Source organism: Miniopterus natalensis, chromosome 16, assembly GCF_054644295.1.
Source record: "Miniopterus natalensis isolate mMinNat1 chromosome 16, mMinNat1.hap1, whole genome shotgun sequence".
Lineage (NCBI taxonomy): Eukaryota > Metazoa > Chordata > Mammalia > Chiroptera > Miniopteridae > Miniopterus > Miniopterus natalensis.
The window spans coordinates 30,899,419-30,924,964 of record NC_142096.1 but is presented as its reverse complement, the minus strand read 5'-3'; positions in this window follow the sequence as shown (position 1 = coordinate 30,924,964).

The following is a 25,546-nucleotide window of genomic DNA, read 5'->3' as shown; positions in this document are numbered from 1 at the left end:
AACCCTCCTAGAGGCCACTGTATGGATCAAGACAAGATCTACATACAAAGAAAAAATATAACATAATAAAAGTTCTGTATGGTAGGCAGAAACTGCTCCCCTGACCCAACTATCCACCCTAAAATGGCACGCTACTGGTTAAAAGGATGAAGTAAGAAAACATGGGTAGAAAAATGGACCCCAGGACCCCAAGTGGAAAGCACACCCTAAACTAGAGGCTGTCTCATAGCCTTTAGGTATTTTTAATGTCTTATTCTACATTTAAAGCTACCAGAATGGTCCTGCATTCTGCCTTTATATGTAACTAAGGAGCCTGCTGAGACCTTACAGGGCTGAAGATTCAGGAGCAGCCATCCTTGGCTTCATAAGGCCCTTCCTCAGGGAAAACAACAGTTTAGCTGGGGAAACAGTATCAGCCATGGTCCTGGATTCCACACGAAAAGATCCCTTCTTCGTGTGGCCGGGCTGTCGGTTTTCGGGGGCTGGCACAGCGCTCGTGTCTTCAGCTACAACATGCTCAAGTTACTGGTGTTGGAAAGCTGTCTATCCACAGAGTTGACAAAAATAGCAGCACATCGCCCGCAAGAGTCCTGCACACCGCATTTCAGCCAATTCCCCTATTTAGAAGGCTTAAATTGCAGTTCTAGAATTTGGGTTCTTTATGGGTTGGGTGAACAAATGAAAATAAAAATTCACTGTCAATTTTTACATTGTTAAAGGTTTAAGGGTTTGAGAAAGTGAGATTTGGCCTCAGTCAGCTGGTCCCTGAAACTAGGATCCTCTTGAGTTTACTAAGAATCAATTAAGCGTTGTCTCCTTAGATCCTGCCATGGTCCCTTGGCGATCTGTGCAGGGTTTGTACATTCACAGCCTCTTTGTAGGTGCAGTATAAATAGGTCTGCTTTAGATGAAGTTAGTTTTAAAACTCATTAGTGGATCTCGGGGACAGACTAATAAAAGGCTTTACCAGAAATTTCCTCAACTATCTTCTCTGCATGTGCCCAACTTGAAAGCACTTAGCAGTTCCTACCACCTTCTTCAGAGTAAAGCGACAGAACCAAGGGCCATGTTTATTACAGTCCCAATAAAAATTACGCTGAATTATATAAACATACCTAAAAGTACATAATTCATAGCAGCATCGAGACTTCAGTCTGTTTTCAGAAAAGGAGACGGTTTTACTCTAAGAAATTATGAAAGTCATAATTAAAAAATCATTGTTAAGGGATTTGTTAAAAGCAGATCATGGGTCTCAGCTTTTAGTGAATTTATTCTGAACCCCCTGAAGCAGACACTGCAAATTTTTACATTCTAATGAGTGAACTAAAAACATATATTTCAAAGCAAATAGCGCTCATAAATTACATTTATGACACACGGGGTTGCTGACTGCTGTGCAGGAGCGCCCAGTAATGGTGCTAATATGCACTCTCCCTTGATTTTCTCAGTTCCCAACATGCTCTAATTCCACACTACAAATCTTTAAATGGCAGTTACATTTTAATTAATGTGATTATGTGCTGCCATTAGCAAACCCTCCCCCAGCACGTTTCTCCTGCCAGGCCCACGGATGCCAGTAAACCATTAACATAAAAGGGCTGTTTGCTTATTAAATTCATCGACACAAACAGGCAAGGGTTGCAATTGTTGATTTGCCACCGAAAGATCAGAATGAGAAGGAGTTGTTCCGAGCCTGGCAGATGCAATTATCTGGTGTAATTAAGTCTAATTTATAGAGCCCCCCTCCAATGAGAAAGTAACAATTTTTGTTAATTAACAAGAGCATTTGTAAAGCTCGTTAACTCCATCTTTCACAGCCCGCCTGGAAAAATGGGAGCATATGGCTCTTCCATAGACATGTTGCATATGTGTATTTGGGCATTAATCTGTTTGCGAGGTCTAATGATTGAAACGGGAGCTGGGAATGGATGTTAGATTACCGAGGAAAGAAGATCTACTGTTTTCATTTATCTCTACAGCAATGCGAGTGCTCTGTCATTATCTCGGGCGCACGGTTTCATTATTCCGATACACACTCCGAGCCGCCTCGTACTATGGTGCCCATAAGCCTGCAGGGTACAAGAGCACTTATCTTTCCTGATGACTGTTGAATCATTTAAAACAAGTTATTAGTGAAACAATTAAAATGATATTGGTTCACAATTGTATTTATAGCTGGCAGGCATAATGGAACATCCTGAATAGCAGTCGGGGGGTTCTCAGAATAGATGGAAAATGCTGTTAATCAGAAACAAGAGAAACCTCTAAAGAAAACCAAAATTGCAAGAGCACATTAATTGTACTGGAGCATTTCATTTAATTGAGAACAAAGGAAAGGTAAAAATCATATTATCAATGTTTTATGAACATGGAGAAATAGGAAAATGACTGTCATTTGTCACATATTTTCTATTGGAAGTGAAAATCACAAAGACAGTATTTAACTTTAACCTGAGCAGGCCAAATGTATCATGTTGTTACACATTTTCACTCTCACGGAAAGCTCCAAAATAAAACACAGCGAGTAAATTAATTCACGAATACATACAGAGAAAGACATTGGGCAGAATACATGGGACAATTTCCAGTGAAACTCTGAGACTGTTAAAAGGCTATTAAGGACAATGAAGGTTGTCCCTGCCGAGTTCCACTCATGATTCTTAAGAAATTACTGTGATCTAATTATCTTCCAGGAGAATATAAATATGTGTTTTTTTTGCCTTGGTCGTAGAAGTCCCTGGAATTCATCAGCGATGATGGGCAGCGTATGGGTAGATGAATAGCGAAGTTCTTCTCTCACATAAACCAGTTCATCTGAAACAGGCCCTAACTGGTATTGTGAATGGGAACTGTCAGTCACACCACATGGTGTGTGTGGAGCACGTTTATATCTGCTTGGAGGAGGCAGGGATGAAAGACTGGGGTAGGTGACAGTGAGAACAAGGTTGATTGGAATAAATAAGGCTCAGATTAGTGAACCAGCTCGTTTGGGAACTCAAAGGTTGTAGTGAAAGGCAAGTACATTCAGCCAATGAGCTGGTCTCTATAGTTCAGATCAGTTTATTTTGGGATTTTAGTAAAAATACAAACCTCGATATAGATAGTTTTATTGCTGTTAACAACTTAACATTTTTGATTGGGTTGGACATAAATATAGAAAGTCCAAGTAGCTTAAGTGTGGCACTGGCTATCAGCCCAAGCACCGTGAGTCCAAAATGGCAACTGTGTGGATAAGATCGGGAGTGCACAGATAGGGAACAGAAAACAGGCTTTTATATACAGGAAGAGCTTAGAGCGGAAATTAAAATAGTGAGATGAGATTTCAGATGAGGACATGTTTTATTGGTTGAGAAGGCCTGAACCTGTTGAAATGATTGCGTCAAAAAAATCGTAGACAATTAAAGAGACTAGAGATTCTAATAGTAACAACTAAACTCACTGAATTACTGCATACCAAGCGTTGCTCTAAATTCATGAGCTGAATTAAAAACTATATAGCAATAAATTCAATAAAAAACTGTATAGCATTCTTTAAAACAACTTTATGAACTACCAATATCCTCATTTTATAGATGAGGAGCTTTGGGTACAGAAAGTTTATGTAAGCTACCCAATGACACTTGGCCAGTCACTGGGAGAAATTGTTTGTCAATTGATTAGACTAGTTATAATTCATGAAAATGAAAGTTTCAACTTCTATGTTACTTCTATTTACATACCACTTCCATTGAGAAATAAATATTTAAAAAAATTTTATATGAGTTTCCCCATATTTGTTTTTCCAGGTCCAAAATTACTAGCCAGTCTATTCATCTTGCAAATCTCTTACTTAAATTACTATAACCCGCTGTCTGATGAAAGGAGAAAAATTAGACTTATGCAGAGTTTTTTATCTATGTGTACCATTCCATTCCATTTTACTTAAAATTTTTCTTATATGTACTTAAGTCTCTTCAGAGAAGGCAATCTAAATGTACAAAAAATTATTGCCAAGAATTTAATAAGATGCAGCAAGTATGAAGCTCAGAGCTTGAAGGGAAGGAAGGGATTTTTAAAATTTCTCTTCGTTTTATTAGTCATAATGTCCAGATGGCTACTAGACTTATCAGGGGGTATGGCTTTGTCAGGTACATTATATAAATATCTAATCACTATGTTGTACTCCTGAAATGAATATAATATTGTATGTCAGATGTAATTGAAAAATAAATTTAACAAAAAGAAAAAAATCATAATGTTCATGTGACACAAGCAACAAGATATAGATTTAGTTATACACTGGAATGTGCCATTGTAACAGCTTGCTGGATTTCCTAGGCTGAGAGCTTTAGAAACTGTGGAGAATTATTTATAGAGTCTCATGAATCCCAGAAGAGGAAATTAGATAAAGGAGTCCTCCTCTAGTCTCATGTGTTTAAGAAATGTTTATTAAACTGTACATATTAAAGAGTCATCAGAAAAAAAACCTAACCCAAATGTATAGTTCAGCACCTACTGACACACTAAAAATTGCCTAAATATTTTGCTTGGTTACAGCTTCAAATATATTTTAACTCTTAAAATGCTGTCGCTCTAATTGCTCCATCAATGGACAAAAGTTTCTAGCATTGGAAGGCAAATCACATGTCATTGTTATCCTCATTGTATAAAGGTCAATTTATACAAGTTACAAGTAATAAAATACTAACCACTCATAAACATTTCTCATAGATAATCATATTCAATGTTTTAGTTTAATGGTGAATTGTAGCCACTGCTGGAGAAGGGGTGGCAGTGGTGGCGGGTAATCCCTGCTTTTTGACAATGTCATAAAAATTTGACTAGCAAGATATATGGCAAAACTATCTTCAACTCTCCTGTACTCACAAGTATACCCATACACATGTATAGTTACTCTAAAACCCAATTTCGGAATAAATTAAAGTTTAGCAAAAATTACACTTCTCAAGAGAGTTAATCAAGACAAGTTGAATTTGTGTTGTGGGCTCACAATGCAATCTACAGATGATGTACTATAGAACTGTAGACTTAAAACCTGTATGATTTTATTAACCAGTGTCACCCCAATTAATTTAATAGAATTTTTTAAACAGACAAGTTGAATTAGCGCTTGTGCTACAGCACCCTTCCAGCTGGTGGTGCTGTGTGCTTAGGACTAAATTCTGGCTGGCACAGCGTTGTGAGGGAGAGTCTGTGGGCGGCAGGCCACCTCCCAGCCTGGGCAGGCTCAAGACCCCAGGGAGCCAGGGCCAGGTACTAGACAATAAAAATAATAAAAAGAAAATAAATTAGATATTATCTTTTCTTAAGCATCCCCAAATTTTCATGATTAAATATTTCTTAGAAAAAAATTATTAAAGTTCACTCAAATAGGCTGTTTCTTACATTCTAGGGGGACTTTAAGAGCATGTGCTGATTTTTAGTTCCTTCTAGTTCAAATTTACTGAATAAAGAGAGTGCAGAGAAAACAAAGATTAATTTTCTTAACAATAAGCTTTATTCTGTCTTCACTTTGCCCTCCTTCTTTAGAGAGAGGGGAGCAATGGGTGGGAAGCTGAAATGCGTCTAAGACTGAAGTGGAGTAATCCCCGACTTTTCCCAAATCCCAACATTCTTAAATATTTCTCTGGCTTCTCCATGGCCAAAAAAAGCAGGAAAAAATGAGGAAGTCGGGGAAATGCTTGTTTGGCTCTACTAGTAAAAGGTCTTTCCTGAAGGATAATGGAATTCAGTGCGGTTTCATAATGGATCCAGTTAAATTTAATGCCTGTTTTCTCAGCCGTGTGAGAGCGATGTCAGACTCTGCCCTGTTTGAGGCTAAGTTCTTGGCGTTTGGATGCTACCAGAGCAGTGAGTTACTGGGCGCAACATTCTCTTTGGTAAAACTCCCCCAATCCCTTTGTTTGATCGCCTTCAGACGGTATTTTCTAATCGCAGTTAACCTGATTTCCTCACATCTTCCGTTCCTGTGATCCGTGGTCACACCCAACCAGAGGCCTCGGGGATCTCCCTGTCCTGTGCTTTGTTCTGTTTCTCCCTGTGTCTGCTTCCTGCCTCCCAAGGAATATTCTGGAGCATTGCACAGTGCTGAGCACTCCATACCCATCCTTAGCTAATTGCTTATTACAGCATCCGAAGGTTGCAAAGGCATCTCCACTCCTAACCGCCAGCCTCCGACCACAGGCCTGCCTTCCCTGCACCCCGCCGCCTTCCCTCGCTCCCCTCCTGCTTTCCTGGCACCTGCTCTCCCGTTAAGGGTCCAGGTTGCCAGTCCTGATTCCCAGGCACGCCTGTGACAGCGCTGTCACAGCTTGTCCTTCCAGCAGTCCGCATTCATTGTTCTTAATTTTTGATTTCCTCTGATCACCCTGCCCCTCATCACCCAGGTACCCACAGACACAGCGATTACACACTCAGCTTAGCCACCCATTCCCACGAGCAAGTCAAGGATTTGCCATCATATAAAAAATTGAACTCTAATTCCTTAATCTTTATCCAAAGCTGCATCATTGTTCGTGATTCTTACGTTTTCGCTTACGCGTGGTGCCTTTCATGATCCCCATTTTCCATTCCTCCTACCTGCGCCTTTCTCCACATAACACCCCCCATTCGTCAGCAACAGCTCTGCCAAGCTTAGACGGTAGTGCTCAGGAGTCCAGGAATTATAAACTACCCCCTTCTTGATCTACGCAAAGAATGCTAGAAGGGAGTAAAAAGTGGCAGAGTTCATCTTTGATTACCGACCCTGAATGTATCTGCATGCGGCTTTGCTGTTACTCCCAGCCCAGGTTTGGGTTGTCCCTGGCACAGGTGGGCACGGGACCACACAGCTATCGATGCCCTACACTGCACAATCTCTTCTTCTGCTCTTCACTTTTAAATCACAATTCTAGACCAAGTACCCAGTCACCTTTTCACCTTATATACTTGTGCTACTGAGTGAACTGTTGGAAAAAAAATACCACAGCTTTGAAGAATGCTTTGATAACTTCATGATTTCTAATTTTCTTCCTGATCTTTTAGCCTTGTTACTGGATTATAATAGCTCTTTGAGAAAACAGAGGCCCTCAGGTATTGACTTGAAAGTGTTTCTTTGTGTGTGTGTTTTTTAAGAATATTTTTATTGATTATAGAGAGAGAGAGGGGGAGGGAGAGGGTGAGGAAGAGAGAGAGAGAATATCATCTGTGTGAAAGAAATACTTTGGTTTTTGCCTCTTGTGCATGCCCGACAGGGCCAGGGATCCAGCCTGCAACCCTTCAGTGTGTGGACCGACGCTGTAACTACTGAGCAACACCAGCCAGGGCTCCCTCCGTATGTTCTTATCTCTGCCTCTCAGGACCAGGGGATAGCTGGTCTCACATGCTGTGCAAGGCTAGGCCTTGCGTCCCTACTGTCCCATCTTCACCAAGACCAGGCTTACTTTGCTGTCCTTCCTCCTGTCTTGTCTTTATCTTGTCTATTAAACACATGCAGCTGCCAAAGTGATTTTCCTGAAACGCAAATCTTACCGTGTCATCACTCCTAAGACCCTCTTCAGCAGTTCTCCGTTGCTCTCGGACTGAGGTCTGGACATTTCATTTTAGCTTTCAGGACTCTGAATTACTTGATTCCAGATGTCTCGTCCCCTGCCATACTGTCCCTCACACTCATTTCCTGTTGCTTTAGGACCTTTATGCTGAATCTTTTGTCTAGAGCACTCCCTGCCATCTACCCAGTCTTTCCCTTTATAACCCAGCCGCTCCACCTTTCAGTGAACTAGTCCACGTTCAAGGGGCCACTCCATTTTGACACCTACCTCAGGTTTCATTTGATTTCAAAGTAGACTTCCACTGTCTCTAAGGAGATATCTCTGAACCTCCAGATTTGCATTAGGTGACATGCTCCCATGAAATGCTATATTATCCCTAACATAGCTTTTATCACTGTATGTTTTAATTTTTGTTTACTTGTCTGTGCTACTCACTAGATACTGAGCACTATAAGGTCAAGTACAACTTTTGTCTTTTTCTCTGATTGTTTTTAGAGGCCAAGTGTCAGGATCTGATATAAATATAGGGTGGGGCAAAATGGATTTATAGTTATTTGTAGGGAAAATAATACAATGATTAATAAATAATAATAATATAAGAATACACTGTGTTTCATATGCAGCTGTAAACCTACTTGCCTCACCCTGTGTTTTGTTAATTGAACAGCATGAGAATTGGTCTAAGATCATAGATCCAAGAGCATATGTAGGTCTGCAGCTGAAACCTGAAAGGACCTGCAAGAGCATACGATCTGTTTCACAAATACAACCAGGCATGATAAATATGTGATCTAAAACACTTAAGGTCATTAAGAAATTTCATCCCTCAAAAAACAAAGAAACAAACACACAAAAAAACAAAGACCTTTAAAGAGTGAAGCTAAATGTTGTTACCAAATTTCTTCATTCTTTAGGAATTATCTAATGGCTTACTTGCAGAAAAAATAAGAACTGCTTAGAGTAAGAAAACAGCATAGGCTTCCATAACCTTACCACAGCCTGACATTAAGTTTTAGACGAAGCTGCAGGCTTTCTAAAGAGAATACTTAGTCTCTTTAGATGACCAGATGATGAGAGGACCTGGATTACCTATAGGTTGTGTGAGGATTCAGAAGTGTGCAATAGAGATATTTTACAAGTATGGTTGACCATCATAAATATGTCCCTGTTCATATTGTCTACACTGAGATACAAGAGAGATGTAAATTGTATATTATTACTTTTTGAACTGCTTGATGGTGTTTGTTGAATACACGATTATGTTCACACTGGTTTTAAAAAGGATTTCTTCTGTTTTTGTTCAGTATGTTTATGTTGTTCACATAAAGTGATCTCCTTGTATTCTTTTTAATTATATATGCTATTAATTAAGTGCTAACTGTACAAGGCCAAGGTCAGAGGCAGAGATGATAGGAGTAGGAACTGGTGTTTGTTTGAACTGGGCTCTCAGGGAGACTGAGTCATCCTCAGTCAGAAGGGTCATGACTCTTTTGGCAAAACATTTATCACAGGTAAAGGGAGGGCTATCTCCAGGATGTCTGAGAAGTAAATACCAGTTCAGGTGTACAGGTTAACTAATGGTCACCTAAAGCCATGATTTCACATCAAATACTTAAGTTACTTGGTGCTTTTTAAACTATACCAACATCTAAGAGGCAGAAAAGCTGATCTGGATCCTAAGTTATCAAGTAAATGAAGCATTTCAGCACTGTCTGCCAGGAAACACACTAAGAGGAGCAAATTTACAAGAATGTCCATTTAAATTCTGCAGGAAAAAACCCTGAACATTTCCAGTGTCTAGCAAAAAAAAAAAAAAAAATTAATTATAAATATTTCAAAATGCATAACTTCTCATAGCTATTCTCTTAATTTAATTTACTCTTTATTGTTTTCTTTTAGGTAAAATACTTGTATGTGGTTTTTTATGCATATACCCTTCTGATTCCAAACTTTCTAGTTCTGTTTTTTATAAAATAACAAATATTTTGAGATTTTAATATTACTATCATGCATCTTTTAGTAATGTAATCCTAAAGGTTGGAGAGGTAACCTTTTTAAAAAAAAAAAAAAAAAAAAAAAAAAAAATATATATATATATATATATATATATATATATATATATATATATATATATTACAGTTTTTTAAAGCTCAGGTCAGAATTCAAAATTTTTAAAATTATAATCCCTTTTAATTTTATAGTTAATATTTTAATTGACTATATTATTGGTGAAATTACAAAAAAAAAAGTCATCTTTGCTGGTGTGGGAATAGGTTCTGCAGCATTTAATTCAGTACAAAAGCCCTAGGTCAGGGTAATAATTATATCTATGAAATGATGCCCTGTGGTTGGCAGCCACAGGAAAACAATAACACACACTTATCCTTAGATATCCCAGAATAGAATGTGCCTGCTCTCTGTATTTTAAGTGAAATGAATGGGAAAGTCAGAGGAATAAAAACTGGACTTGAAGCTTCCACCAAGTCCTGTTTCTCCCCTAATTATTAGCTTAAAACAAGAGAGTCAATTATCAGCCCATATAGCTCTCTATCAGTGACAATGAAAACTCACCCATTGTCCTTCCGAGTGGGTTCCCTCGGCACGAACCTTAAATCCACAGGTCTCCAAAATGTTGCTTACAGGAGGCTAGGAGTTTGAATTACTGGCTGAGTCATCAGGTCACAGAGGCCTCAGATGGAAATTTCTGTTGTTTATTTAGGAAAGGAAAGAGATTTGTAGAAATATGGAAATTACAGTCTGTCATTTGCAGGAAAGTCTCTTTGTTTTAGGCATTCTGTAGAAATATGCAAGTGCTATAAACAACCTAACACTAACATTTTTTTCGATGCCACAATTCAGAGAAATAATAAATGTAATTGATAGGCTCAGAGATGGTGAAGGAGCTGTTGTTTGTTGAGGGTTTTCTGCACCACAATGTTCCATGACTGACATAATTTGCTTTTATATCTGGTGCTGATATTGGAATCTGTACATTTCTGCTATAAAATAACTTTAGGCATTTTAAATACATTTTATGTTCAAGTGAAAACCGGAGAAAGCAGCTTCGGTGATCCTAAAGCACTCTGGATGGCTTATGTTCCCTTCTGCTCCAAGAGCGAGCCGCAGTCATTCAATGCACAAGGGAAGAAATCTGCTCGAACACTCTCAGCAGCAGGGAGAACACACAGCCAGCTGAATGGCTTCCCAGAGCGGAGCGGTTGCACTTCCCGGGCTGGCTGCCGACCCGACTGCTCCCTAAATCACCCCCACGCTAACATCGTTAACATCCCGCCCTGCTGAAGGGACAGGGTGGTGCACCCCTCAAGACAGGCCTGCCCCCCTGGATCCCGTTCAGCTGGAAGGCGAGCCTGTAGCAGCCACTGGGAACGGGCCCTGCTTACATGGGAAGCCCTCCCAGCCACTGCTTTAACTCCAGCGACCTTTACTCCAACACTTAAGACTGCAAGGAACTTGGCGATATGGGAGAAGTAAAAAAAGAAAGAAAACAGTTTGCAGAATTTGGGTTGGCAGGGCTGCAAGCTACTGAGGCCACGTGACTTCTGCAGCAAGAGGCCACTGTGAGCACCAGGCTCCCTCCTGTCAGCACCGAGAGCCTGCTCAGTGATACATGGGCCTTTTTCTTTTTTTTAAAAGAATATTTCTGATCGTGGTGGTACACCTGTTCCTGTGCTCCTCCCACCACCTAAATTAAGCCCCTTCAGCCCTTCCCAGCAGTCACCTAGCCTGGAAGCTGCTTTCATCTCGCAGAAGACTGGATGCTGACATGGGGCTAGCTAATTGTTGGTCTGTGGACTTCAGCTTTTCTCATTTGACCCACAGTGAAAGATGAAACCTCCATGGCAAGCCAGCCCATCCTTATAAGAATGCCTGTTTTCTTGCCCGTCAGCACTTTAGGAGGTGGGTGAACCCAAAGCACCACTTTTCGCTGGGCTTGAGTTCTTGCCTGGACTTTACAGATGGAAAAATGGAGACAAACTTGCACCTTGTTCTAGAATAAACCAGGGATATATGGGAGGTTTGCTGTGGGAGATGAGAGTATGCATCGTTCCCTATTGAAACTCTGCAGTGTTCATGATTTTCAACTTTACTAGCTGAATATACACATAAACATCTGTTCAGGACTCCTGTATACTCAGCTCTCTTAATAGTCCCTAGATACCCTTGACTGCCTTTAGAGTATAGATACTTTTATTATTGCTAATACCACAACGAACATTCAGAACACTTAAAAAATTATAAAAGCTGTGGTTGCTGTTTTCTTGGGAGGCAATCCTCTACTTCTCAACTCTCATTTATTACAAAATGAGTTTGGATCAGTAGAGGGAATCAAGCATCATTTTTAATCCCGAGAGAGAATGTTCCTTCAAAGGAATTTGTTCTTTGTCAGTTTGTTACACAAATGGCCTCTAACGCTGCTTGGTGAGGCTTGAAGATCTCTTTGTGTGATGTGGAAGGCAGAGGTGGCTGCTTCCCTGTTACTCCATCCGAGGGCTCTATTCATGTGCATTTAACTTGCATTTGGTAGGTAAAAGTGGACGACACTGTTCTTAATTTATTTCCAGGACAGATTAGTTAACAAGTCTCTAATAGCGGACTTGATACTCCTGGAGGTGATTAGAATAATACACAATGTCTATGAGAGAAGCAAACACCCACTATTTGGTGTCAGCTGAGCCCCGCACCTCTCATCTGTGGTTGCTAATCACTTACAAAGTGAATTGGATCCTCAAATATTGCAGAAATACCTTGCTGCTGAAAGCTTTCCAATCTGTAGGACAGATTGGCCCTCAATATTTCAGAAACATAGCCACCTTACTAACCTGCAATAAACCATAATTTTTACTGACACAGGAGAAAAATAGAATCTTCTTAACATACCAATGAACACATGTAAACAAACAAAGAGGAAATGGGAAAGACCGACTCAGAATACGATAGCCTTACGCTCTGTGGATGAATCCTCTGTTGATGACTTGATTTACTTTCCATATCAAAAGCAATAGCTGTCCTAGGGCAATGTTATGTTCGCTCTTAATGGTAGTGAACTGAGTTATGATAATGACTTTAAAAATAAATTTAATCATTTTTACCTTCTGTTCTGTTATGTGAAAACCTACAGGAGACCAGATGATGTTAGCTAAATATTCTGTGTTAGAGGTTGGTTGGACTTAAAAGTGATAATGTCTACATTGCCAGTATTGCTGTCTTCAGTATAGCAGCAAAAAGTTAGAGAAACTAATATTGCAGGATGAATGCCTTAAATTAAGGACCCACAACTTCTTCCACTCCACCACAATGAATCTTGTTGAAGAGAAGCACAGTTTATATGCAGGGGTACCTCTTACATTTTCTAGGTTTTCTTGGCCTTGTTAATTTAAATCTTACTCTCAATACATGCATGTAGCCAAGATAATTACTAGAAGGCAAGATCAAAGCCAGCATATTACAGTCCTATTCCATTTTCTGCTGATGTGAGGGATCGCCTGTCCTTTGATGTTGTGTGCTTCTACAGGGAAAGTGCAGGGGATAAAAATACTACACCATGTAATCTGGCGTTTATCCCATGAGAGCAGAATTCCAAATTGTGACACATGTCAAGAAGTTTAAAAAAAATAACTTAAAAGAGCTCTATGCTTTATAAAGTGACACACTCTGCATTTAAACACCATCAAACATCATTTTCCATTACAAATTTAGTCCCTGATATAAAATTCAAAGAATTTTTGTAACTTTAGTAGAAGAAAATAGTTACCATATTTACTAGCAATTACATTAAACATGTGTCTGAGCCTTTATCCCTCCTAATGAGAGTAGTTGAGAGGAAGCAGACACAGAGCTTGCACGGACACTCATATTTGTGTTTGTACGTCCACTCAAGGGTCCAGAGTCAGTCTGTGTGTCCTCTACACATATGTCCAGCTGGTTTTAGTTTGCTATGAATCTTCTATCACCTTAAGTCATGAGGTTGAGCAACTGGCAGATTGCTGTACTACTTCTTGTAGATTAGAGAGAGTTCTTGGTCTATAATATTATATTTAACAAATATTTTCCCTTATGATCTATCTCTGGCCATGTTCTTTCGGATACTAAATGTTAGTCTGATCTTACTCTATTTGATAGTATCCTTTCCTGTCCTAGTTTACCTTTTAGAAATATATTCAATATATTAAACGTGTATGTGTGTGTGTGTATGTGGTATGTGTAGTTTGCTTACGTGTACACGAATCTAGAGACTGCAGTATTATTTCTAAATTACCTTTTCTGGTAAATTAAATGTCATGCTTGCTGTTCTGAAGGAAAATCATAGTTCCCAATCCTTCCGAAGTTCCGAGCTGACTCTGGCCCGTTCCTTTTCAGGCTCAGAGCCTCCAATGTGATCAGACATAAATGTTTTGTCAGGAAAATGAAAAATTGTTTAGCCCTCATGGCTGTCACCTTTAAAGCACAAAGCCCAATATTGAGAAAATTGGTTTGATAGAATACGACTTAACCCACACACTTCGCTTCAAATCGAAATAAAAACTATTTTTATTTTGAAAAATAATGGCTTCCCTTTTTCTCATAAACTAAATTTTCAAGGACGTCCAATTCCAGAATGATGACAAGATGTGGTAATGAGCAGGACTACACAGAGATGTCCCAAATCTAACTCCTGATTTCCCCTCCGGAGCTGCTCTGGCCTCAGTTTCCCATCGAGGGCATGGCTCAGCCCTCCTTCCTTGCAACTGCTTTTAATTGGGCCAACTTAGATTTCCTTATTGTTGGCCACGCCACGTGCAAACCATCAGTGAACTCTGTCCAGTATCTGAGCGAGTCTCAAGGCCAACGCCACCCTCTCTCTGAACTATTGCGATACCCTCCTGACCGGTCACCCTGCAGTCCGAGCAGTCTTATTGCCATAAAAGAAAAGTAACCTCTACGGCAGGTGTCACCTTAGGGCTTCCCATCTCTCAGGATATAATGTGACGTCCTCAGCATGGCCCATCCCACGTCTCTGACTCTTCTCCTCCCACTGTCCCGACTCGCTCCCCTCTGTACCCCGTTGTTGGGACCTGAGTTCCAGTGTCATCCTTCACCAAGGCTGCTTTTCCTCCCCTCACTCACCTAGAGCAGCACCTGCCGCATCCCATCGCTCCATGTCCTCTTTTTGTTTTTTGCAATAGCCCTAATTTTCAAGTGATGTACTCTTTAATTTCTGTTTCTATGCCCATTTCCCTATTACAATTTAAGCACCATAGGACAGTGGTTTTTACTTTTTCTATTATTGAATCCTGAATACTTAAACTGTGTTCAATATGAATTAAGTATCAACAAATATTAGGTAGTTAAATGAATGAATGGGTAAAATAGTTTTGACAATTGCCCCAACCTGCTAGCTATTATTTGTATCGAGATGAAGCAAAGTACAGTAAGAACGATACATTTTGGGGAGGGAGGAATCCACCAAATTGGGGAAGCAAGGAACCTGACATATTATGATTGTAGTAACAAAATAATGAATATTTTAACTATCAACAACAGCTACTTAAATGGGTTAAAATTTATCTAAACTACTCAGATAAATTTATGCTTGTTCTCAAGCATATTCTTGCCCTATGTTCCATAGTCACTTCAGTTTTGACACCATTAAGAAAATGATTTTTCCTGTATATTATGCTTTAAACTCAAGCTACAATAGCCTTTGCTTAGTACATTTACTGTGACTGTGTGGTGTGGAAGAGACTGTTTTCTTCTTTCTTATTATTACTAGAATGTGTTGTTGTTTTTTCCTTCACTGGGCTGAAGGCTGCCCACACTAAAGGCTGCATTTCCCAGCCTCGATAGTAAGTAGCTGTGGCCATACAACTGTGTTCCAGTCAATGCAAATATTGCGTGTGTCTGTCACACGTGTCTTTGAAAGGGGTAGGCCATTAGTGGAGCAGACTTCCAAATGTAAACTAAAATTTGTTTTTCCCCCACATAATAAATTTGTAGCTGGGTGGTAGACACATAGCAGACTCTGCACTCTCCAGCCTCCATCACTCCTAACTGTAGCCTTGTCAGGACATCCCTGCCAGTACAGGGTGAGTGGAAGTGACGGGTGTGAGTCATTTCTAGGTCCAGGGTGTAAATCATTGCATCCATCCGTGTTCTACTTTTTCCCTTCCTGTGGGCTGAAAGACGGACATGCCTGTGTTCCAGGCTCCACAGAAGAGGCTAAGACCAGGAATGACAGTGGAAGCAACAGTGGAAGGCGTCTGTCCCTTACGGACCCCTGGAGTGGAGAGCAGAGGCCTACCCCACCTGGAGCATCACATGCAAGGAAAACAAAAGTATTTGCTCTCTAATCGCATATTTGGGATGTGTCAGTGGTTTCGCCTTTGATCCTCAGTAAGGCACATTCCCTTAGCCTTCAGCTTCCTCCTGGTTAGAATGTGAACTTGGGATGCTGGAGCCTGAGCAACTGTCCTGAATGGTGAAGTCGAAGCTACATGGAAATGGCATAAGGGACCCAGAGTGCTTTTAACCTTGAAATACGTAAGAGCCCTGAGCTTCTTATCCCCAGACTTTCTGTGAAAGAATGAATTATGTGGCTTTATTTTATTCACTTTTATTTGGGGTTTCTGCCCCTTGAGCTGAAGCTAATTACAACTAATAAACCACGTTGCATTTCCTACTAACTGTGTTACAGAGGCTCCTTGACTAAGAATGGGGTGACATCCCAATAAACCCATTAGAAGCTGAAAATATCCTAAGTCCAAAATGCATTTAGTGTGCCTAACATCACAGCTAGCCCAGCTGACCTCAAACCCGCTCACAGCATATCCATCAGGCTACAGTCGGGCAGTTATCTTGAGTTTCATCTCAAGACTCATCGCCTTCCTCTTCTCACCAGAAGCTGGAGATGCAGCTGGGTGTTTGTAGACATGACGGGATATGAAAACACAATATCTGAAAAATGCTGGCCACACAGTGCACTGGAGAGTGTCGCTCACCCTGAAGCCACGTGGCTGCTCGCCGCCACTGCCCAGCATCGTGGGAGCGTTGTGCCGCGTCCTAGCTGTGAAAGGTCAACATTCAAAATTCAAAGTGCAGCTTCTGCTGGGTGAGTATCATTATTGCACCATGGTGGAGTCAAAAATCATAAGTCGAAGACTGGCTATATTTACATTCTGTCAATTATTTTAGAGCTAGTTCAGAAGCAATTCTGCTATGGCCAAGAGGGTTGTCCCCAGTCTGGACATCAGCACATTCTTTATTTATTATCCAAGAGAGCACGGTTCTTCCACAGGCAGCCCTTCTTCATGAGTTATGATGTCACATGCACAAGGGAGTGGGTATTGTTGTAAACCTGAGATACAGGAGTTTTCATTACCAAGTTTCCATTTGTCTTGTTGGAAGAGTTGCCTGTTTCTTTCCTGTGATACCCCTACGAGATAAATCTGTTGCAGTGAGATAAAGGAAACTTCCTTGAAAACCACTGCAGACAACTCGGGTCAGTGTTAAAGTGTATTTTCCACACCCCACATTATTAGAGCAAGTTCAGTTAAATTTCAGTGCTCAGAGACAATTCTTGCTATTATTTTTTAAATGGAATCTGGTGTAATATTATATCTGAAACAGAGTTTCAGATTCCAAAATTCCCACCCTTCCCACCCTACTCCACCTTTATGTGGACTCCCTCTGAAGATAGGAATCCAGATTGTCTCTCAACTCACATTCTATAATTCTAGGCCAATATATGGATTTTTTCATATATTTGGGGGATAGCCTTACAATCCGTCTCATTTTAGAACAAACTCCTGTACTCATAACCATGAAAGAATAAAGATTGTAAGCTGATATGCTGATATGTATCTGGAAGAACCCTTCCCTTGTTTTATTTAACTATCAAAAGAAAGATTTTGGCTTGTTTCAAAAATCATAGGCAGTTAATAATTGACTGTATTTTGAAAACATCAGACAGACAATAGTGATGGACTAAAATAATTTAAGTCTAATGTGGATAATTATAAGTAATATTTTGTGCTACAGTACAGTTTCTGAAACATTTTAACAGCAATTATTCCATTTGGTTTTCACTGTATTTCTGTGAAGCACAGTGAGCAAATATTAGCATATTACATATTTTTTAGGTATGTAACCTCAGGCTTCGATAACTTAAGCTACTAGCTAGCTAGCACCTAGCAAAGGTGAATTTCCAGTTCCAGATCCTGCCGTCTTTCTACCGGCATATAAAGTATAAATTAATACCTGAAAATCTCCCTCTGCAAGTTTGCATTCCTGTCTAACTTTGCACATGTGAAAAAATACTACCAGTGACACAAAAATAGCATATATAAGAGTTGAGGCTCAGTAAGACTTCTGCTTGCTTCACGGGAGCTCTGGTCAGCAGAGGGAGCATGCTTCAAACTGAAGACATGCAAGGTATTAATTAAATATCTTAATGGAGTTAGATCTTTCTGATATGGGTTCTTCTAATGCAAAATTTGCTCTTACCGTCGAAGAAAGCTTCAGGAGCCAGAATATAAACCTATATTGGAAAATATTACCCATAATTATCATCACTACAGCAATTACTGCCATTATGAAAATATTATCACCTATTATATTTTAAGTGAGAAAGGTAATGTCTTTTTATGTTTTCTATGGAACTGAAAAGCCAGTATGGGGCACCTTTTGTCTAACAGCGGGCGAGTGGTGGATACCTTTCTGGCCTGAGCGCCTGTGATAATGTTCATGGAGAAGGGTCTGTTTTCTTTTGGAAATGGTGGGAAAGGAACCCTGGGTCCTCAGAATCTGTGTGTGGCCTGCTGCCCGAATGTTTTCATCCAAGTGCCTACTCACTATTATCAAACGAACAATGATTTTGGTGTTGTTGTTTAGTAAAATTTAACTTTCCCCACACGCCTACTCAATTGGAAGTTTTGGCGTCTTCTGTGGACAGTTGCTTTAATGGTTGTTCCCATGCCCAGTAAACCGATTTCCTAAAGGCACTCATTTGATACAAATGCCTTAGATGCGATTCGGCAGTTGAAGGGAAAATCAAGAAGTTTGGAAAGGGGGTGTTGAAGCAGCTCGGAAACACTGCGGGTGTATGGAAACGTGCTCTCGCCTTCCCAGGGAAGCTCGCAGGAGCCTCCACAGACGGCGCAGCAGCTCTCGGGACTCGGGCCCCAGGCTGCACCAGTAAGTGGTCCCCGCTGAATTCACATATAAACAGCGGCTCCGTGCATTAAGCATAGCAATAAGAGCAAAACAACCATAACATTATTAGCATGATTTTATTTGTATTTTTATGGCTCTTCGACTAGTTTGACAACTACCTACTGGCTTTTAGGAAGTGCCTAAAAATGCCAGTTATTCGTACTTTATGTCGGAGAAGATAGACAGCTTTCCTTTTACTCCGGGGAGCATCCGTAGGAAAGCCTCCCAGATGAAAATTTGGGGCTCTTGACTTCCCGTGAACATTCCATATACAGGCTTCCTTGTTATCAATTAATTCAACTGACTTCTTCATCAATTTTTCCCCCCTTCAGTCTTGATGGTTTTATGACCTAGACCCAGGCAATACCCTTAGGCGGTCCATGTGATAATTGACACATTTTCTAACACGGCGTAGTGATGCCCAAGTCCCTGCTTTCAGGCCGTGACTTGAGCTGATTGGAGTCTGCGGCAGGGGCCCTTCATCTTCATACATCAGAATGCTCTGACAGCTCTCCCAGGCAGGGCCCTCTCCCCCAGGAAAATAGATGCAGACGCCTCCAGAACATTGGAATGGTTGCCAGGCATCACAAGGGTGACATCTTTATGATAAACACAGTATGCAGAAGAAGGTCTAATAAAAGAATAACAAATTATTACATCCAGAGGGCAATTTTACAAGATTAACGGGGGTAATAAATTACCGCTAGAGTCAGAATACCAGGTTACCTTTTAAGGTATTTCACAGTGGAGACAAAATGAACTGGCCTATAAAACCCGGAGAATGCAGGAGAGGGTAACAAACTGCTTTTTCATATTGGTGAAAGATAGTCATGGTGCTTGCCTTATAGGATGGAGGGTTTGGCAAGTAATTACTGTAAAATAGGGTTATGCATGCAATTCAAGCTAAGGTGTTTATTATTATTTTTCATACTGTTGTTGGAAGTTCAGTAACATTGCAATCTATATACTACCAACTTAATCAAAAGCCTGTAGCATTTTATTTCTAAAACAATTTCAGTGCATAAAATATTATATAGCAAATGCCAGGACTCGAATATATTTTATAATAATTTTTGTTGTTTCTGTAAAAGGCAGTGAATTTCTTTACTCGATGATTTTGATCAGGTGTTCAAAAAATTAAAAGTAAAATGTTTCTAGATTTCCATATTGAATTTTATTTTTTTAAAAATAATCAATGCTTCCTGACTTCTTCTTGCCTGTACTTATATTACAAAAGTAAGCAAATAAAGAATTCTGTTGCTTAAACGTTGGAAATAGGCCATTTGTGATAAACAAAATTATTATTTTATTTATTTAAAGAACAGTAGCTATTCAGACATTTCCAGTGATGAGTCTAGTCTTTTCCAAGAAACAAAATTAAAAGAAATGATAAAGGGAATGAAGGAAAGGTAAGAGAGACAGAGGAGGAAAAGAGAGAAGGGAGGGAGGGAGGGAGCCTGGGAGAGTGGGAGGCAGGCAGCCAGACAACCGCCGAGGCTCTCCAAGTCTTTTCAGCTCCCCAAATGTCCTGATACCTAGAGTTGAAAAGCTGACTTTCTATTAAAATATTTTTAAATAGATGCTTTAACTTTGGGCTCATTGGATATCAATACTGCAGCCAGCTTTTACTGGCGGTTATTTTGAGCTTTTTGTTGTTGTTATGGATGGGCCATTGGACTCAAGCTTTACCAAAGGAAATGTTGCAGTAAAAAATATGACGTTTACATTCCTTGTATTATTTTTATTGTGGCTCATGAATGCTTGAGATCAGGAGTGTGTTGGATTCATCTCCTCCCCACCACGCTCCAGTCTCAGAGTGCTGTCCACTGTGGCTGTCACATGGTGGTGATTTGTAGGTGGATGAATGGAATGAAAGTGGAGTGTTCGGGACCAACACACTTCACGTGCCTGAAAGGATGGTCCTCACCTGATCAGAATAATAAATATTCCTTTTGACTGATCTTGAAAAGTAATCAAGGTGAGTTTGCTGACAGGACCGTTCTTGTAGGTTGAGGAGGGGCATAGGTGAGTTAGTGTTGCTAATCACGGGGTACAGATGGGAGGAAGGGTTGGCGAGCGGGTAATAAGGAAGGCTTGAAGTTCCTCAGGAAGAACTGATGGTTATCCTCACTGGGACACATACAGAGAGAAACTGCAGACTCAGTGGACTTGAATATCTAATGGGCATTAAATGGATAGCTCTCTGTGAGAGTTATTACTTATGTTTTCTTCTTAATGTGAATTGCTTGTCTAATTATTATATAGAGAATGCTTTATTTCTTTAAAATTTATCTTTATTTTTGAAAGTATTACAGATGTCCCCTTTTTTCACCATCGAACCCCTCCACCCTGTACCTCGCACCCCCCAGGCCTTCCCCACACTATTGTCTGTGTCCATGGGTTATGCATATATGCATATAAGTTCTTTGGTTATTCTTTAATGCTCTTCTTTTCTTTATATAGATCCAAGCTTCTGACCTACGTCAGAATAATCCTGTGTGTTCAGTTTCGTCATGTAAAAATGAGATTAATAATAGTTTATCTCAGAGCTGTTGTAAAGATTAAGAGTGTTGGCACATTTAATGAACTTAGAACAGTGTTGGACACATCTTAAGCCCTAAACAGTGTCTCGAAGAAAGTGTTCTTTATGAGAGCTGTCATCCTGACTTCAAATTTGGCTCTTGTGGCATTTATTTCAAATCTAGGGTCATCTAGGCTTTCCTAGGAATATTTTAGCTAATAAAGGTATTTACGTTTTTTTGTAAGAACTGGAAAAAAGCACGCTTACTCACAATCTCACAATGGATGCACTGATAAGGATATGATTTTCTTTTTTTTTTTTTTAAATATATCTTTATTGATTTCAGAGAGAGGAAGGGAGAGAGAGAGAGAGAAACATCAATGATGAGAGAGTCATTGATCGGCTGCAGCCGGCAACCCGGGCATGTGCCCCGACCGGGAATCTAACCCTGATCGCCTGGATCCTAGGTCGACACTCAACCGCTGAGCCACGCCCGGCTGGGCAGGATATGATTTTCTTTTGTTGGTTTTACTGCAGTTGTTGTTATTGTTTTAGCAATTCCATTTAAGAACAGATTGAATAACTCTGGCTCATTAGGAACCAATTAGCACAAAGTAATAAAAAATGCAATAACTTCATTATGTAATAAATATTCATTTGGTAGATGAAAAATTCAAAGAATATATGTGTAAGGGAAAAAAATAGCAGGAGTTCTTGAAAAAATTCAGGGTGAACCTCAAGGCCATGTTTCTATAAATAAGTACTAGACATTTTTGAAAGAGGAGATTTTAGCTTTCTACAACTCCATTCCCTAGGTTGCATGCCTAATATGTGCTGAATAACCCCCGAAGATTAGCTCATTTTCAGTGTTCCTTATAATGTTTTGTACTTGGCTTGGAAAAAAGAAAATATTCCACTAACACCTGAGCCAAAAAATGTCTTTTCAGCTCTTATTTCAATAAAACATTCTATGCACTTTATAGTAATTAAATATACCCATAATCCATGGATCAGTGGAAAAGATCACCAGTTTTTCAGTTGTATGGTAACTGCACCTTTGCATGCAATGATTTTGATGCTAATATGTCATATTTAAAGAGTCTTTTATCTGAGAAGCTCAAAGTATTTTATGAACATTACACTGATTAATCCTACATGACAAGTGTTACTATTCCCAGTGTACAGATGAAGACCCAACAGTGAGGCTGCTGTGCCAGCAAACGACTTTGTTCTATGTCTTTGGAGTAAGAAATGTGTATCATATCCAAGACGTTTCTATTACGAATGCCTTGGAGACTGATATTTTGTAGGACTGAGGAAAGGCATAGGTCAATGGCAGTTTTTGAAGTTCTTGGAGCTAAGTTAGTCTCAGCTCAAAAAGCTGAAGCAACATCCTTGAATTTGTTACCTAAGCATTCTTGATATTCTGAATTAGCAACAGGCTTGAGACACAAATGGACTGTTCAGAAATCTTGCTTTATTAAATGAGGACATTTTTCTTAGAGATCTTGTTGCCTCAACTTTAGGGAATGGCACAAGTATCTGCCTTTGCTCTTTGGATGGGAATTGACTGCAATGTTGGGACACAGCTTACCTAGTGACCTCTTTGTTTCCATCTGTCTTAGCCTTTCACCTGACCTCTGATCTCCAGTTTAGTTTAGTTCCATCAATTTGGGGGTTTTATAAATTTTGACCTTTTATTGGATTTTTGATCTGTGGTCTTTTCCTTGACCTTTGCTCTTATATAGTTTAGATCTTCTAAATAAAGCTAAGAAGATGGGACTCTTCCTCCAAGAATCATTGAGTAAATAAAAGAAAGAAATGCCAGTTGTAGAGCAAAGAAAAGTCCAGGACAAATTCTAATACCTTACTGACAGCTGAAATAGATCAGCACTTTCAATTTTGTACTAAAGGGTAAAAACTTGAAAGCAACATTTTTTTGTAAAATTAAAATTCTGATGAATACTCCACTTAATATCATATTAGAATTATAAGAATATCGTAATTCTCAATATCAGAATTAACATCAGTAAATAAATGCCAAACCTATGGGAAGAGCATTCTAGATAGACTTTTTTATTTATAATTGGTAAATTTAAGTGCTTCAGTGTTATTTTCACTTGAGAATGACTTTATATATTTTATTTATTAGTTATCTAAAGTCCCTCAATGATTATTTTTAGAATTAATGAATTTAACACCATTAAACAAAATAAATGGTGTTTCTTTTATTGTGGCTAAATGTTGTCAAACTTAAATAAATAGAATAGCTCATGGGCCTTCAATATTACTTCAAAAGATTGTGTATTATTTTTTAATCTCTTCTTAGTGTTTTGATCTGAACTTACTGATAGACTACCTCTACTTCTGGATTTAGCTCTACCTGAATTGTCTTTCATGATGTTCTCTTAGGACTTGCTCTAGCTATGCCCTGTGATTTAAGATTTAGGATTTTTCCCATACACTAGTAGTCACAGAGCTTTTGTTTCATTCCTACTCCATCTTTGTACTCATGGGATACATGGGTGTTGGGGTGTCAATAGAAGAGGTGAGTGGGCACCACAATCTCTTTATCTCTATGAATCTCCAAAAGGTCACTTAGAGATAGAGCCAAAGAAAAAGTTCTTGCCCAAGTTATTACCTAAATTTGGAAGCTACAAGATTTGAATAATTCCAGTCATAAGCAATAAAGAAGACTGAAGCAGAAATATGGCTGGAGATAGGCTAGCTGGAATCAGGCTTGGGAACCTGGGTTGGAATCAGCTAGGAATGTTTCCTGAAAGAGAGAGAAATTATTAGTTCATTAGAATTAATGAATTTATTGAATTAATGAATTAATGAATTCGGAACCCTGTACCTATATTGATTTACATTTTTTCTCTCCTTAGCCTAGGATTTATGTAAGAACAGCATGGCCAGAGGTTGAGAATGTGGAATCAGAATGGGGACACGGACTTGAATAAGACGGACAACATTGTCATCACCAAATGACATCTCCATTATTACAGCCCATAGATAGAGCATGGCTGGGAATGATTAAGAACTTGTAGTCTGTGGTGCCCTTCACAGGCAGGATCACCTCATTTTTCACAAAGTCAGCTCTTTATAAGTGTTACTTAAATTAATTTCAAATGAAAATAGTAAGTACATTCCACAGGGAGTTCTGTGGTCAAAATGTTGTCTTTGCAAAAAGGACATATTAATTATAACAATAGTAATAGTAACCATCTATTGAGTAGCTACTATGTGCCAGAACTAGGTTACCCTATTTGCATATAAAACTAAATTTAACCCTTTTAATGACCTTGTAGGACAGGAGATATTATTATTATCTCATTTTCGTTGATGGAGAAATTAGGAAAGAATACATGACTTTTCATAAGTCACAGAACTTGTAAGTAGTGGCAAAGTTCTTGCTCTCATCTCTAACACAAGCAATGTCCCTTATCTCCTTAAATATGGTCCTAAAAAATAGTTCATTGATTTATTGAATTTATTGAGCACCCACTATATGTCAGATACCATGTTATATTTATGGTGGTAAATCAATAACTAAGGCACTATTCATTAGAACCATTGAGAATCAAGGATTCTAATGGAAGAAAACTGACAAGTAAATGGGAAATTAGAGTGCATTGTGATAAGGGTAGATATGGAAATAAATACTTGGTGTTAGGGGCAAAATCAGAGTGATTTCAAAAAGAGGCCTTGAGTACATGTATACTAAAATATATGTAAATGTATGTACCCTGTAAAATCAAATTTTACAGTGTATTTTTTATTTTTTTAGCTAGGATGTTAATTGGGCATAACAAGTGTAATTAACATATTAGTATGGCTTGAAAAATACCACCCAATTTTCACAACTAATTAGCATATTTCATTGCCTGTTGATCTACCACTTGCTCATAAAGACTGGTTTTAGTTGGGACCTGGGCAATATATGAGAACCTTAGCTACTAATCAATTAAATGCTAGAGAGTTCTCTTCTTTCTTTTCTGTGCTTCAGTTAATAAAAATCTCACCCTCAGTTTTCTATTTCTCACTATCTTCTTTTTTTAAAAAATATTTTTATTGATTTTAGAGAGAAAAAAAAGGAGAGGAAGAGAGAGAAACATCAAGACAATGATGATAGAGAGTCATTGATCAGCTGCCTCCCGCACACCCCCTGCTGGGGATCGAGCCCGAAACCTTGGCATGTGCCCTGACCAGGAATCGAACCGTGATCTCCTGGATCTTGGGTTAGTGCTCAGCCACTGAACCACGCTGGCCGGGCTCTCACTACCAT